At 37.8% G+C, this 15,366-nt stretch overlaps 1 protein-coding gene across 9 annotated transcripts in view; it reads left to right on the top strand.

Moving 5' to 3' along the window:
• The window catches only part of ANK2 (ankyrin 2), a 699,107-nt gene that overhangs the window by 119,214 nt on the left and 564,527 nt on the right, over nucleotides 1-15,366 (top strand). The window lies entirely within an intron of this gene.

Here is a 15,366-nt window from a genome sequence, read left to right as displayed (position 1 = left end):
GTAAGTGCTTAAAGACGGGCTTTATTCAGAGCGTTTTGAAGCGAAAAGGAAACGATGGTGTTGTTGGGGGTGCCTGGAAGCCCTTTGTAAAACACTCTCCCAGAATCTGGGCTGGGCAGCATTGCTTTCTATGCCATCCTGGAGTTCACAGGCAGCGCCAATGTGCAAATGTCCCCCAGCCCTGATTTTGGTTTGTTTTCCACGTGATGTGTTTTTCTGAATTTCATTTTCTATTTTTGTGATTGTAGTGTAGATATGCTTGATGTGGTTAAAGCGAACTGATTTCAGATTCTCAGACCCCTGGGTGGACTTGGTGTGGTCTCTGTGTGGTAAGCGAGCGGGGAGAGAGGGTGGTGGCTTTCTAGGTCAGAATCATTGCTTATGTTAAGAAATTGACTGTGTCTGTGCTGGAAAAATATTTAGCAGTTGCTGGTTCTTTTCTGCTTTGGGTGAGTGTTGAGAGAGAAAGCAGGGTGAACCAGCAGTGAGGAGCATGTAGATTTAGAGTCACTGGTGTTGATAAATTGCCTTGTTTTTAATGGTCAAATTATGTTAGGTGGTGTCATCTGGCGGAACAGGTGCCGGCAGTGGCAGAATGATGGAGTTCTCACTCTCTTTTCAAATTGTCTCGCCTGGTTCAAAAGCCCAATTAAAGAGTGACGAGAACTGCGAGAGTGCAGATTCCTAAGCCCAGCTTTTGGGGGCAATTTTAATTTTTTTGCTGGTAACATGTATCACATTCCCACACTTAGGCATCAGAAGAGATTCTCACCTTGGCAGTGTTTAGGTGTGGCCTTTTTCGAGAACAGGGGAATAAATTCAGTAACATCTTACTGTTCTTTCTGGGCATATGACACTAAATGTTTCAGAGACTGAAAATAAATGTGTATGGTTGTAAGGGATTTTCAAGGGAAATTTAGAACAAATTGTTTGTCTTAGCTTTTTTTTATGAAGACTTGACAGAGTTTTAGGTCAAGTTATATAGGATGTCTACTTGAAGGACAATAGCAAATACATAGACTATGTCTTTAAGCATTGAAAAATATTTATTCTTTCTTTGTTTTATTTTGAGGGATAACCTTAGTCTTTTCTGTGAGTCTCTGCATAAACTGTGGACTTTGGGGCCAAAGACCAATTCCAGAAACATTTAAGCATTGAGGAAACTTTGGGGTGGGAAAGATGGTGAGGTGGGAGCAAGGAAAGTAAGCAGAGATGAGGTCTATTCTTTTTTTATAGCCTTTTGCAAGAGATGATTTAAGTCACAGAACATCACACAACAGACAAGAGCTTGCCCCACCCATAGTGCTGTGAACATGGATTATTCACTTGCCATTTTATTCCACTTAATTGTATGAGCACTCAGTGCAGAGAGGGTTCCAATTCATCCTTTGAGCTCTGTGGAATAGAGTACAAGCCAAATAAAATGAAGCATAGAAAAATGAAGCTTCCCCCTGTTCTGCCCCACCCCACCTTGTCTGCCTTCCATATTGTTGAGTGAAGCCAGATTTATGCCGGAAAATGCCCTATCACTGCTTGTAATTCTGTTAGTTATTTCAGAGACGCTGACAAAGGCAGAGGAAATGCAGCTGGTACTCTGCTGGTAAAGTAGGTGAGCACAGTGTGAGGCGTGTCTTCAGAGGTGCTTTCACTGACACAGCCCTCTCTCGGCCTGAGACCACACCTCCTTTTTTGGCCATGTGCCAAATTCCATCTCTCTCTGAAGGGAAGCCTGATGAAGCGCTGTCCATGCTTGGGCGTGTTGATTCCTTGGACGCAAACTCGAGGAGCCCTCATCTCTTTGTAAGAGAACACTGCCCACTTCTCAGGATAAAGATGCCCATTTATGGGAGTTTTAGAGTTTCTTTTCTGCAAAAGTCGATACATGGCTATGAAAAGAAGTGGAAGGAAATGACCCATTTCTCCTTCTTACAGTAAACGCTCCGTTTACTGTCTTTGTATTCCCTTGTCTTAGTATCATCTCTTTTGGCAGGCTATGATTAATGCAGAGAGGCCATCTACACCCAACTTTGCTACTTTTCAGGGAAAGCACATGCAGGGAGGGACTTAGAGTTGAACAGACCATATTCCCTTATTTTAAGAGGGGAAGACTGGCCAGAGTTATACATGTGCTGAGTGGTAGAATTAGGACTAGCACCCAGATCTCAGTCTGCCTTCTGCAGTCACGCATCACAAGGAAAGTCTTTTCCTATGTACTGAGGTCCCCCCACCCCAACTTGAGGTTCTTTTAATTTAGGTGTGGTATTACTGGAGTCGTAAAACCACTGGAATTTCGCTTTTCTTAGAATATCTTGGAATAGATTGGAAAGTCCTTAAAGAGACAATTTTCTTTTCCTTAGGGGTGTAGCATATATACAGTCTTCACAGGTCATGTGAGATCTCAAACACCTGATCATCAGTTTTCCAATCTTGCCTTCCTGGGAATGGGGACTACCTTAACTAATAGAAGGATTCTTATTCTTTTATTTTGGCAAATCAAACACGCCAAGAACATTTAGAAACTTCTTCCCGTTTGGGTAGTTTTCTGAGTCATATTAATGTTCTTTCTTTATGCAGGCCCTATTTACGGTGACGTATTTAAAACTGTTTATAAGAGATGCTTAATTTAAAATAAAATTTCAGCTTGACTTACTCTCCTAAGATTACTACTAGACCCAAAAGAATTTTTGAAACATACTTATTGATTTAATGATAAGATATATAGAATACCACAATGCCTCTTGTGAGTATAAAAGATAATATAGTATTACACTGTTCCTTTATGGTACTAGAATGTCCATCTTAATTATTCAATCTAATTTTAGTCAGGGTGTGATTAACATAGTTGTTTGAAAATTTTTTTTCTAAAATAAATATGAATAAATGTCACGTTATTCATATATGTTAATGCTATTTGTAAAAGCAATAAACATGTAATTAGATTGGGTACAGTTTAATTACATTTTTTGGAAACCTTCGCTACAATACAGAGGCCCTCTGATTATCTCCTTAATGTGCAATAATCCGTTTCTACTGGTCCAGTGAGGGTGTCTTTTCATTCTAGACATTAAAGTATGGTGATATATTGGGAGAAATTAGTTCTGGTAGCTTTGGGTGGTTTCAACAAGAATAATTGGAACACTGTTCTAAGAGCCTGCACTCTCTAGCTCAGAAACAAATGGCTGCATGTGTGACATTTCTAAATGGTGACATAGCCAAGGAACCCTCTGATTTTTTAGTTTAGGCTTCAGGTTATGGAGAAGGGGGGAAAAACAGAAAAGGGAAATTAGGGGTTAATGTTTCTAATAAGGGAGAGACTCCAAATAAAGGAACCACTTATTTTTTAAAAGATGTAACTAGGAGGAAATTTAAAAAAAAAGTGTTCAGTGGAGCCTCCATGCAGTGAATAGCTGCTGCCGTGGCTGGAAACTTCACTCTTAGGTCTCGGGTGCCTTTAACTGGTTCCACGTAGGCCGAAAGCACAAGCAAGTATCTCTTGTTGTAAACAAAGCAACAGATTTAAGTTAATGCTAATGTGTTCACAGCCAGATCCTAAAGCTTTTCAGGGTTATTATAACACACTGGGCTCTTAGCCCATCCATCTAAATGTCTAAAGTAGGCTAAAGTTATGGATCAGCCCATTGTATACACCATCCCACATGAGAGCCAGATGCTACTGTTTACTGTGCTAGTAACTCAGCCAGCTTCAATGTGAAATCTGAGATTGCAGTTTGGGGTCAATGGAAGCTATAGATTGATTTTTCCAATCATGAATTCAAGGTCCTATGCTCCAGTCTGTTTTGATTAATGCTTCTTTTTAGAGCAGTCTCTTAAACCTAATATACACCCAACTGTCTAAACTGTTTAGATGAAGAACTTCCTTGTGAAAGCTGTTTATTGTCTTTTGGGCTTTGGGTTTGGTATAGGTCTTCAGCATATTTTTGTCCTTTGTCATGAGCACAGAAAGGAAGGCATGAAGATCTATTGTATAATACCACACTTGAAAATGCCACTGCAACACAGCCCTTGAGAAGACTGCATAGAAAAATAGTTCTGTGTATACCGATTTAGAAAAGGACTACCTACTCCTCTCAGTTTCAGAGAAAATTCTGTCATTCGAGACCCAGTATTGGGTTTTGTTGACTTATATATAGGTCTTATTTTAATCTTACTTCATTTGATTTGTGCCTTTTTTATCCAATTTTCAGGAGGCATCATAAGTAATAATAATAATAACAGCAATTGCCACTGCTGAGAACTTCCCATATGCTATACCCTGTACCAGCATTTCATTTATTGTGGACATTTCACAGATGGTAAGGTAAACTTGTATCAAAGCACATGACACCAGCCAAGATTCCAACCAGGTCTTTCTAAGTCTAAAGTTCTCTATCTTATAACTTATGCTTATTGTTTCACCTATGGATTTCTATTGAGTTGTGCACACAAACTAAAAGGTTATAATAGAGCCCTTTTTATCTATATACAATACAGATTTGGTGATGGGGGTGTAATTTACAGATGAGGAGGGACTGCCTTTATTTTAGGTAAGATTTCGTTGTGTTAATGAATTGTGGTATGATATGGTTAAAAGGTATGGGGAAGGCTTAGAAGTAATACTAACTTGCTTATTAGTGTTACTCTAAGTATAGCATCTAGAAGACAGTCCCCATAGCAAGTTACTAACGAAAATATAATTTAACAAAACTTTGAATTACAGGATCTTATTTTTAAAAGAGTAGTTCTTTCAACTTTATCCAAAACATGGTAGACTTTACTATAAAGTTCTGCGATGATTAAGGACTTCCTAAAGTAATCAATGAAATTTAATGCACTAATGTCCAGAGAAAACCTTAATTCAGAAAGATACATGCACCCCAATGTGAAGTAAGTCAGAAAGAGAAAAACAAATATCATATATTAACATATATATATATGAAAACTGGAAAAATTTACCGATAAACCTATTTGCGGTGCAAGAATAGAGGTGCAGATGTAGAGAAGGTACTTATGGACACAGCAGGGGAAGGACAGAAGAGACAGATTAACATATTTACACTACCATGTGTGAAATAGATGCTAGCGGGAAGCAGCTGAATAGCACAGCGAACTCAATTTGGTACTCTGTGATGGCCTAGATGGGTGGGGTGGGAGGGAGGCTTTCGAGGGAGGGAATATATGTATACTTATAGCTAATCATGTTGTATAGTGGAAACCAATACAACATTGTAAAGCAATTATCTTCCAATTAAAAATAAATTTAAAAAAGAAAAAAGTGTAATTTAATGCACTAATACTCCAAGAAAACTCTAATTCAAAAGATCCATGTACCCCAGTGTTCATTGCAGCACAATTTACAATAGCCAGGATATGGAAGCAACCTAAATGTCCATCAACATAGGAATGGTTAAAGACAAGTGATGCATGTATACAATGGAATATTAGTCAGCTATAAAAGGGATGAAATTGGGTCATTTGTAGAGATGTGGATGGACCTGGAGACTGTCATACAGAGTGAGGTAAGTCAGAAAAGAAAAACTAATCTATGAATGCATATATGTGGAATCTAGAAAAATGGTATAGATCTTATTTGTAAAGCAGAAAGAGACACAGTTGTAGAGGACAAATGTATGGACACAAGGGGTAAAGACAGGGAAGAATTGGGAAGTTGGGATTGACAATATGCACTATTGATGTACACATAAAATAGATAACTAATGAGAATATTGTATAGCACAGGGAACTCTCCTTAATGCAATGTGGTGGCCTGAACATAAAAGAGGTCCAAAAGGGAGTGAATACATGTATGTGTGTGGCTCATTCATTTTGCTGGACAATAGGAACTAACAGAATGTTGTAAAGCAACTATACTGCAATAAAAATTCATTTAAAAATTAAATATTTCACAGGACAATATTACTAAAAATCTGAAAAAGCACATTATCATATTTGTTATGTTTTCCTTCTTTTGTATATCTTTCACGTCCCTGAACTTGAGTAATCAGTTGGCCATGTATCTTTGAAATCTAGTTCTTGAAAGAAAGGTCAGGTTTTACCTTTGTCTTCTCAGCTGGGCACAGTGGCTGGTACAAGATGTTGCTTGTTCTCGGAGGGCAGTTCTTTCAAGGTGTAAGGTTAATGGTTGAAACTTCAAAGTAGAGTTTCGTTTGATTTTTTAAGAGAATACATTGTAGAAAAACAGAAAAGCATCTAAGTAATCCAAACTGAACTGCTTGTGCCTTGGTTTTTGGCAAAGCAATCTGACAAATCCTTTCATGCTAGCCGTTCAGGATAACTACATATTGTTGCTTGTCTTGTTTGTGACACAAAAATGCCCTTGGATGTGCTATCCAAGAGCTAATGCAAAATAGGTTTCTGAAAGTTTTACATATTAGATCTTTTCCTCATCTTGGTGTTGGAACATCAACTCTGCCATTCATAACTTTTCCTCATAACTCAATATCATTGGTTTTATAATAAAAGAAGCATTAAACTATCCCTAATGAAGAATGAAGCTGAGTTGCAAAGTGGATTTTGCACTATTTTACAGTCACATAATTATTTTGTTTTGCCCAGGAAAGCCTATTGGTTCTCCATGTTGTATATTTTATGCTTACTAAAACTGTCGGTATATAGAAAAGCATATTCTTTCCAGTTGTAAAGGGACTTGTGGAATAATACTGCAAAATATTAAATACCACATCCTAATATTGTATGGTATTTAATTTCAGAATAAATTAAATCCTATAAGAACATGTGACCCAGATGTTACTAATAAAAATAATTATTATTCTAAAATTTCATACCGGGAATAATAACATTCCATGATTTTCTATTTGTTATGTACTCTGACTTCATTTTTCATTAGTGGTTGGAAAGAAATTTGGAAAAAAAATATTTAAGAAGGAAGCATCTTTGTGCTTTATAATCTCCCAATATGCTGCCTCAGTTAAGTCTAAATTGTTGCTGTAAAGAGACAACTATACATTTGTGTTTAGGCACTAATCTATTTAAATTATTTAAAATTAAATTTGGAAAAAAGGCAAATCTTCTCTAATGACCCCTAGCCTGGTGTCTGTTAGCTGATCAGCAGTTACCTGGGTTGAAAGGACACAGAATGATCTGTAGTAGCTGGATTGTATATAGGTCTCATTCGAATGTGGGACAGTTTTTAGTTTTTCATTTGGAGGATAATAGCTTTACAATATTGTGTTAGTTTCTGCTGTACCAACAACATGAATCAGTGTGAAAGTAACAGTGAAGTTGCTCAGTCGTGTCTGACTCTCAGCGACCCTATGGACTGCAGCCCATCAGGCTCCTCCGCCCATGGGATTTTTCAGGCAAGAGTGGGGTGCCATCGCCTTCTCCGATGAATCAGTGTAAGTATACGCATACTCCTTCCCTCTTGAGCCTCCCTCCCCCAGCCAGTTCCCACCTGTCTGTCACAGGGCACTGCGCTGAGCTCCCTGTGTTATGCAGCAGTGTCCTACTAGCTGCCTGTGTTACACAGGGCAGAGTATATATGTCAGTGTTACCCTCTCACCTCATCCCACCCTCTGAATGGTGGTCTTGCTTTCAGCTTAACCACTGAAAAATAAACAGAAAAGATTCGCCATACTGAAGAAGGGCTGGAACACAGAAATATAAAAAGGATTGAACAAGAAGCAGCCAAACGTGAGGTAGTAAGTAAGGCAGATGACAGTAAGCTGAAGTGGCATTCTTTTAGACCATAGTAGCTTTAAAACACGATACACAGTATTGGATTAAACAGATATCTGATTTTAGAGACATCAGGGCAATTTTCCAACATAATTGGAAGGATCCCAAAGTTAGATTAGTTTAAGCTGTGGCCGATAATCACAGTTAATGATTAGTTTTGATGATACATGATATACCAGATGTTTATACATTGCTTTTTTTTTCCTTTTAATTTCTGATTTATGTTTTTGAGTATATAATATAATATCCGAAATTTTCCCCTGTGGCTCAGTGGTAAAGGATATACCTGCAACGCAGGTAGCTGCAGGAGACATGGGTTCGATCCCTGGGTCGGAAAGATCCCCTGAAGAAGGGCATGGCAACCCACTCCAATATTCTTGCCCGGAGAATCCCATGGACAGAGAAGCTTGGCGGGCTGCAGTCTGTGGGGTTGCAAAGAATCAGACATGATTGAAGCAACTTGGCACGCATCCTAAATTCAACAGATACAAAAGGACAAACACATTTTCTTTCTTCCGTGTGCTGTAGTTGCCCTCTTCAGAGACAACTACTGATTTTAGTTCTATGTGTATTTTCTGATTATATTTCATGATTATGTATATATATGTATATACTCAATGTGTACATATATATTAGCATAGTACATACACTTTTCTGTTTTTTTCACTTAATATGTCTTGAGTATTATTCTATATCAGTATACACAAAGTTGCCTTATTCATTAAGCAAATATTTTATCGTGAAAAATACCAAATGTATACAAATTTAGGATATATAAGGAACTCCAGGTATCTATTATCCAGCTTCAACATACATATTAATATTTTGACAGTTTTACTCTATATGTTAGAAAATATTGAGATTATCATTAACTTTGTTCCAATGATACTGGCCTTAGTTATTAAGTTAAAAAGAAAAATTCCTTATTGATTAGTGAGACATGCTGATATATTTATAAATGAGATGATATGTTGTCTAATGTTTGAAATTTACTTTAAAATATACAAGAAAAGATGTCTGTAGGAGGAATAGCTTGAATCAAGATTGACAAAATGCTGAAGTTGGATGGATGCAGATTCATTGCATTACTTCTCTGCTATTGTGTCTGTTGGACAATTTCCATAACAATACCTTTGATACTCTGATTTCATCTCTGCTGCTGCTGCTGCTAAGTTGCTTCAGTGGTGTCCGACTCCTAGCGACCCCTTGGACTGCAGCCTACCAGGCTCTTCCGTCCATGGGATTTTCCAGGCAAGAGTACTGGAGTGGGGTGCCATTGCCTTCTCCAGATTTCATCTCTAGCTCTCCTTTTTTCTCTGGAGTGTTTTAAAATAAATAGATGATATCGTGTAATTTCACCTATAAATACTTTAGTTTGTATTCCTAAGGCATACTGAACAAAAACCCACTACAATGCTATTATCACACTCAGAAAGTTGATATCTTTAAATATAATTTATGATAAAATCCAGTCTATTTTTACATTTCCCTGATTTTCTCAAGGATGTCTTTTTAAAGTTGTTTTGTTTAAATTAGGAGCCAAATCAAGTCCACATATGGCATTCATTAAAACTTTTAAACTTTAATAATTCTCTTCCTTTTTTAAAAAATAATTCTCTTCCTTATTCATTTAAGAAACTAAGTTATTTATCCTAAGTTCTTTTACCCCACCATCTGGATTTGACTGTTCCCTCCAGGTGTTGTTCAGTTTGTTCCTCTATCCCCGTATTTGGGCTTAATTGTATTCAGATTGAATATTTTTGGCAAGAATCCTTCCTGGGTGGTGCCTGCTGTGTTCTGCTGTGTGGATACATCAGCTTAGGAGGCTCATAGGTCTCACTTTTCACTTAGAGTAATTCAGAAATTGAGCACAGGATTTGGGTGGTGTCTGTCTGATCTGCCTATTGTAAAGTTTCCCATCAACATTTTATCCAATGTTTTTGGCATCCTGCGATTATTACTGCCTCAGTCTCGGACACGACTGAAGCGACTTAGCAGCAGCAGCAGTCTATTATTCCATTAAGGTGGCAAAATGATTTTCTAGTTCTTCCATTCCTTTCTTGCATCTATTGCCTGCAAGTGTGTACAAAAATATTTCCCATATCAACTTTTTGACTAATCTAAATACAGTTGGCTTATTCTTTTAAAGACCATATGGCATTTGTTGTTGCTCAGTTGCTAAGTTGTGTCTGACTTTTTGCAACCCCATGGATTACAGCATACCAGGCTTCCCTGTCCTTCACTGTCTCTCACAGTTTGCTCAAACTCATGTCTGTTGAGTTGATGATGCCATCCAGCCATCTCATCCTCTATCACCTACTTCTCCTGCCTCAAACTTTCCCAGCATCAGGGTCTTTTTCAATGAGTCTGCTCCTTGCATCTCGTGGCTAAAACATTGGAGCTTCATTCAGCCTTAGCATCAGTCCTTCCAATGAATATTCAGGGTTGATTTCCTTTAGAATTGACTGGTTGATCTTCTTGCTATTCAAGGGATTCTCTAGAGTCTTCTCCAACACCACAGTTCGAAAGCGTCAATTCTTCAGTGCTCAGCCTAAGGTCAACTCTTATCTCACTAAGACCTCATCTTAGTGAGGTCTTCATCTTAGATTTATGCCTCCACTTACTGCTACACTTACACTTTTTCTTTCTTACCCCTATGGACTTTGGCTTCTAGCATCTCCGCTCCTTACTTTCTGATCTATCTTTCTATTCTCAGAAGCACCAAATGTTGATGAAGTAAGGAGACATTCTGCAGTACTCCTTTGTCCCTGTTACTGGATAAAACTGGCCTTTCTCAGCATTACCTCATTTCTTTTCTCCCATGTTCCTATATAATAGCTGACAAGCGCTTTTTTTTTCACTGGCCCCAGGTTTTTCAGATATACAGTGTACAGGAAGGTTAAGTGATTTGAAATGATATGTTGAAGATAATAACGGAGTCAGCACTGCAGACTGGAAAAGAACAGTTGGCTCCCTGATGCTTGATCAGGCCGTTTTCAATGAAATCTGCTGAAGGGGCACACTCATATTTTAGTAACAGTCTGGAAAACAAGAGGTACTTTTGGTAATTCTAGTGATACTCTATCTGCTTTGACAGAAACATACCATGAACATGTGCTAAGTCTAAAAAGTGGTGAGGCTAAATATTTTGAAAATTTTAAATGACTTTTAAGTATTGAAAAGTGGTTTTGGTTACGATGAATGGTGTATTAATGAGATTTGGAGCAATCACAAACTCTCACAGAATGGTTTTGTTACTTAAGTGAAAAATAAAATATAAAGCAGAGGAAAAAGATCAGGAACATGGAGGCTGCTTATTTTTTCAGTGACTTTACAGTTAATCCATGACAAGTTAGTTGAGATGCACATGACCAATGTTAACCAATAATGACCCATCTCTGCTCTTTAAACAAAAATTTTATGTGCCTAGGATGAAGGGTGATATGAAAAAATTTATATGTAGCAGTTGAAATTTTGTCTTGCACATTCTTAGTACCTGGGACTTCTTCAGAGGAAAACCTCTATAAAATGCTTTCATGTTGTGTGTTCAGTTACATGACTAATCATTAACAAGTTTAAAAAATGTTAACAAGGGAAAATACTTCTGAACTCTGAGCTTCTGACATCAAGAGTTATTAGACTTGAGTTCTTTTTCAGGAGCTATTTAACATTCTTTCACATATTGTACCAGCTGTCAGAGACCTGGCTTGCAAACAGATCTGGAGTTGTCTTGAATCCGAAGGAAACTGATAAATAAAGGTGGCTCTCTCTCTCTCTTTTTTTCTGTAGAATGAGGACCAAGAGGTCTGACATTTCTTGGACATTTTGCCCAGTAGCCTGGTAATGTAGACATCTTCCAGGCCTTCTTGTAGGAAGAATTACATGCACAAACCGTTATCCAAAACTGACCAAATCATTCTTAGGCATAGCTTTGCAGCATAAATACTTAGTCCCTGCATTCAACAATACCCCTGCCTCACTGGGCCAGCTTTTGTAGCTTTACTGAAAGGCGTGGTTATTTCTGTTACTTCTGACTGTGAAGAGATGCATGAATTTCTGATAGCCCCCACTGAATATTCATTTTGTTAATTTCAGCTGTTTTCCATTAAAATAATATGTGCTCCTTATTAAAAACATTCAACAGAATACGACTCAGCTTTGCCAGCAGCTTTTGTGTGGGAGAAATTCATATTAAATTAGAGCTTCTCCCTCAACTCTTCTGTTTTCATCCAAATACCAGAAGTTCCACTGAGGTCTCTCCCATTTGACTTATCTGAGGACACCTGACAGAGATGAGAAAAGGGCCCTAGAGCAGAATCTACCAAACTGGAGCTCTAGAGGTCCATGAAATGTTAAAGATGCTCTGTATCAAAGAGTGTTCTGAGGGAGTTCCCTAGTGGGCTTGTGCTTAGGACTTCCCACTTTCACGGTTGTGGCCCCTGCTTCAGTCCCTGGTCAGGGAACTAAGATCCCGCAAGAGGCAGGACACAGCCAAAAAAAAAAATGTATTCTGACTTGAATAAGATTGAAATACATTGTATGTGCCTTCTCACACGCCTTCCTGTTTAATATACATTAGCATAAGGGAAGCTAAGCTAAGTCACTTCAGTCGTGTCCGACTCTGTGCGACCCCATAGACGGCAGCCCACCAGGCTCCCCGGTCTCTGGGATTCTCCAGGCAAGAACACTGGAGTGGGTTGCCGTTTCCTTCTCCAATGCATGAAAGTGAAAAGTGAAAGGGAAGTCGCTCAGTCGTAACCGACTCTTAGCGACCCCATGGACTGCAGCCTACCAGGCTCCTTCGTTCATAGGATTTTCCAGGCAAGAGTACTGGAGTGGGGTGCCATTGCCTTCTCCGAGCATAAGGGAAAGGTACTGACAATTCTTGCTATTGGCTATGATTCTAAATACATTTGACAATAAAAATTTTTTTCTATTTAAAAAAAAAAATTATCAGTAGTCTTCTCGAGGATATCAGTGTATCATGTTTGGTAACTGTTGTTCTTAATGTGGTCTTTGATTCTAAGACTTAACTATATTGCCCTGAAAAAATAAAATAAGAAGCATATATTAGAGTTGACTCTAAATATCTCCTAAATGACATATTTCCTATTTAATTGTCTACTTATGTGCAACTTAGTTGATTTATATATATTTTTTAGTTTATTTAGATTTTAAGGCAACCAACTTTCATAATTTAAATTCAAAAACTGATATTAAGAATAACTTGTATTTCTGTTAATAAGTATAGTATTTAGAATAGTATTACATGCATACAAATGTTACGTGACTGTGACCACACAAAATTGTTTTAAGAAGGGAGATAGTATCTTGATTTTTTTCAAGGTGTGTAGAAAAATCGACAATTTCTGAATCACCAGACTACTTGAGTCTGTTAATTTGTTGAAAAATTATATTCATCTTTTTCCTATTTTGAGAAGACAGTTCCTCTAAAGGGGTCCAGAATGCTACTGGTAACTTATGTTGATTCTCCTGAAAGCTTCCAACAATGCTGTGAAGAGAGCTTTAGCCTCCCTTTCTGGGTTCATGGAAAGATGGTCCTTAGCATAGGTTGGCAGTGCGATCTTTGTCAGATAAGACTTTCATTGTGCTTTCTTTGTTTCTTTCTTATGACACCAGTCACTTTTTAATCATGCATTATTAATTGTGTTTTATAGTTTATCTGTACCAAGTAAAGTTCCTGAGAGTATATGTCCGTCATGTACCTGTTTCAATGCTTTTCCCTTAGCCTGGACTGGACCAGTGTTTGTCAAATGAATGACTCAATGAATGAATGAATGAATGCATTAATTTAGAATGGAAATCCTAGCAATATCAGGTGTGTATGTCAATTATCCATCAGTTGATCCATGCATTTTTATCCTTCCCTACTTAAAATTTGAGGAAACTCCCAAAGATACATATATAGAGAGATTAAGGAAAAAGCTAAATTAAAATTAGGTAAGATAATTACAGCAAAGAAAAGGGTTGGAAAGTAAAATGAGTAAGACTGAACCTTGTTCTGAAAAATATATACCATAAAATCTTATGCATTTGCAAGGAGAGAACATTGATTTGGTGTTAAACTTACTAGAAGCGTATGAAGGAAGCAGTTGATTTTCTGTGTCTAGAAAATTATGTTGCCAGTTGCTCACATGAAACAGTTATTGCTAAAAGTATGACCAGAGAGAAATTCTTCTCATGGTATGTCAGAAGGAGTTTACTGTGTAGTATAAAGAATAATGTATTCAGCTTGTCTTTAAGTACAGCAACGCATTTCAAAGAGTATTATATTACCCTTGGTTTATACTGGTAGCATCTTCACCATAGCTTATATAAAAAGTACAGCTGTGGAAAGGGATAAACAGTGGTTCATGAAATCCTGTGATAAAGACAGAATTGGAGAATATCTGTTAAAACATTTTTTGCAAAATCTATATTTAGCAATTAATGTGGATATAAAGTTTCACTAGCAGGTAAAAGAAAAATGTGGATGAGTATAAAATGTATTATATCATTATTAGAATAAATTATAATCAAATAATAGAAACAGTTGTCTGGAGATGGGGCTCAAATATTGATGAGCATCATTTACTTTTTTTTTTTTACTTTTCTATGTATAACTATAGAATGCAGCAAGCAGAGCTAGTTGTTAAACAGCAGGGAAAATTCAGTTAAATAGAGAATATATTTCTTCTTTAGGTTGTAGTTTAAGCTCCTTTTCAGTAGAAGGAAATTGACTGTAGTGAAAATTCAGATACCAGTTATCCCAGAAAATGCTTACTTAAAGAAAGGTGAGAATAGAAATCAATTAAAGAAGAGCAGGCACCTGGAGCCCTCTCTTGGGGATGGGGAAAGTTGGATAGAAGTGTTGTAACTGCAGGGATGTGATAGCAATAGTATGTCTTTTGGGAAATTAACCATCAGTTTCTTATGTACTTGTGTGGATTTTATATTGCCATCTCTTAACAGAGGCACCACCCATGTCAGTTTGGAGGTATTTGTCCACATGCAAAAATTTACTGAGGGCTTCCCAGCTGGCTCATTGGTAGAGAATCTGCCTGCCAAAGTAGGAGCCGCGGGAGATATGGGTTTGATCCCTGAGAGGGGAAGATCCCCTGGAGGAAGAAGTGGCAACCCGCTTCAGTATTCTTGACTGGGGAATCCCATGGACCGGAGAGCCTGGCAGGCTGCACTTCATGGGGTCACACAGAGTCAGACACGACTGAGGTGACTGAGCACACACAAAAATTTGCTGAAGCGTTTGATAAAATGTGACATCCCCAGAGTTAAATCTTGGGGACTTTTTTGGCTTGTTGTCTTAATATTAGAAATTCTGAGGTTGGGGTAAAACCTTACTCTGACCTCCGTCCTTACTTCTGACTTGTGGCGCTGGTGCTGGCAAGGGTAAGCAGACAGATTTAGGATGGTAAATCAGCCTTCTTATTTGGTTTCTGATTTCTTCGAGTCACCATACATTCAGGAGTTTTAAGCCACATAAAAAATTTTAATCCTGACCCTCAAAATATTTTCTCCATCTCTCTTCTCTTTACTTTTTGAAGCAGTAGTCTTGCCCAACTGTATCTCGTTCCTTCCTGTTAACTTCTAATAGGCCGACCCCTACAATTTCACTGACTTTGTGCCAGCAAA

The sequence above is a fragment of the Ovis aries genome, chromosome 6, assembly GCF_016772045.2.
Source record: "Ovis aries strain OAR_USU_Benz2616 breed Rambouillet chromosome 6, ARS-UI_Ramb_v3.0, whole genome shotgun sequence".
In the NCBI taxonomy this organism is placed as follows: domain Eukaryota; kingdom Metazoa; phylum Chordata; class Mammalia; order Artiodactyla; family Bovidae; genus Ovis; species Ovis aries.
This window is presented reverse-complemented; position numbering and strand designations above follow the sequence as displayed.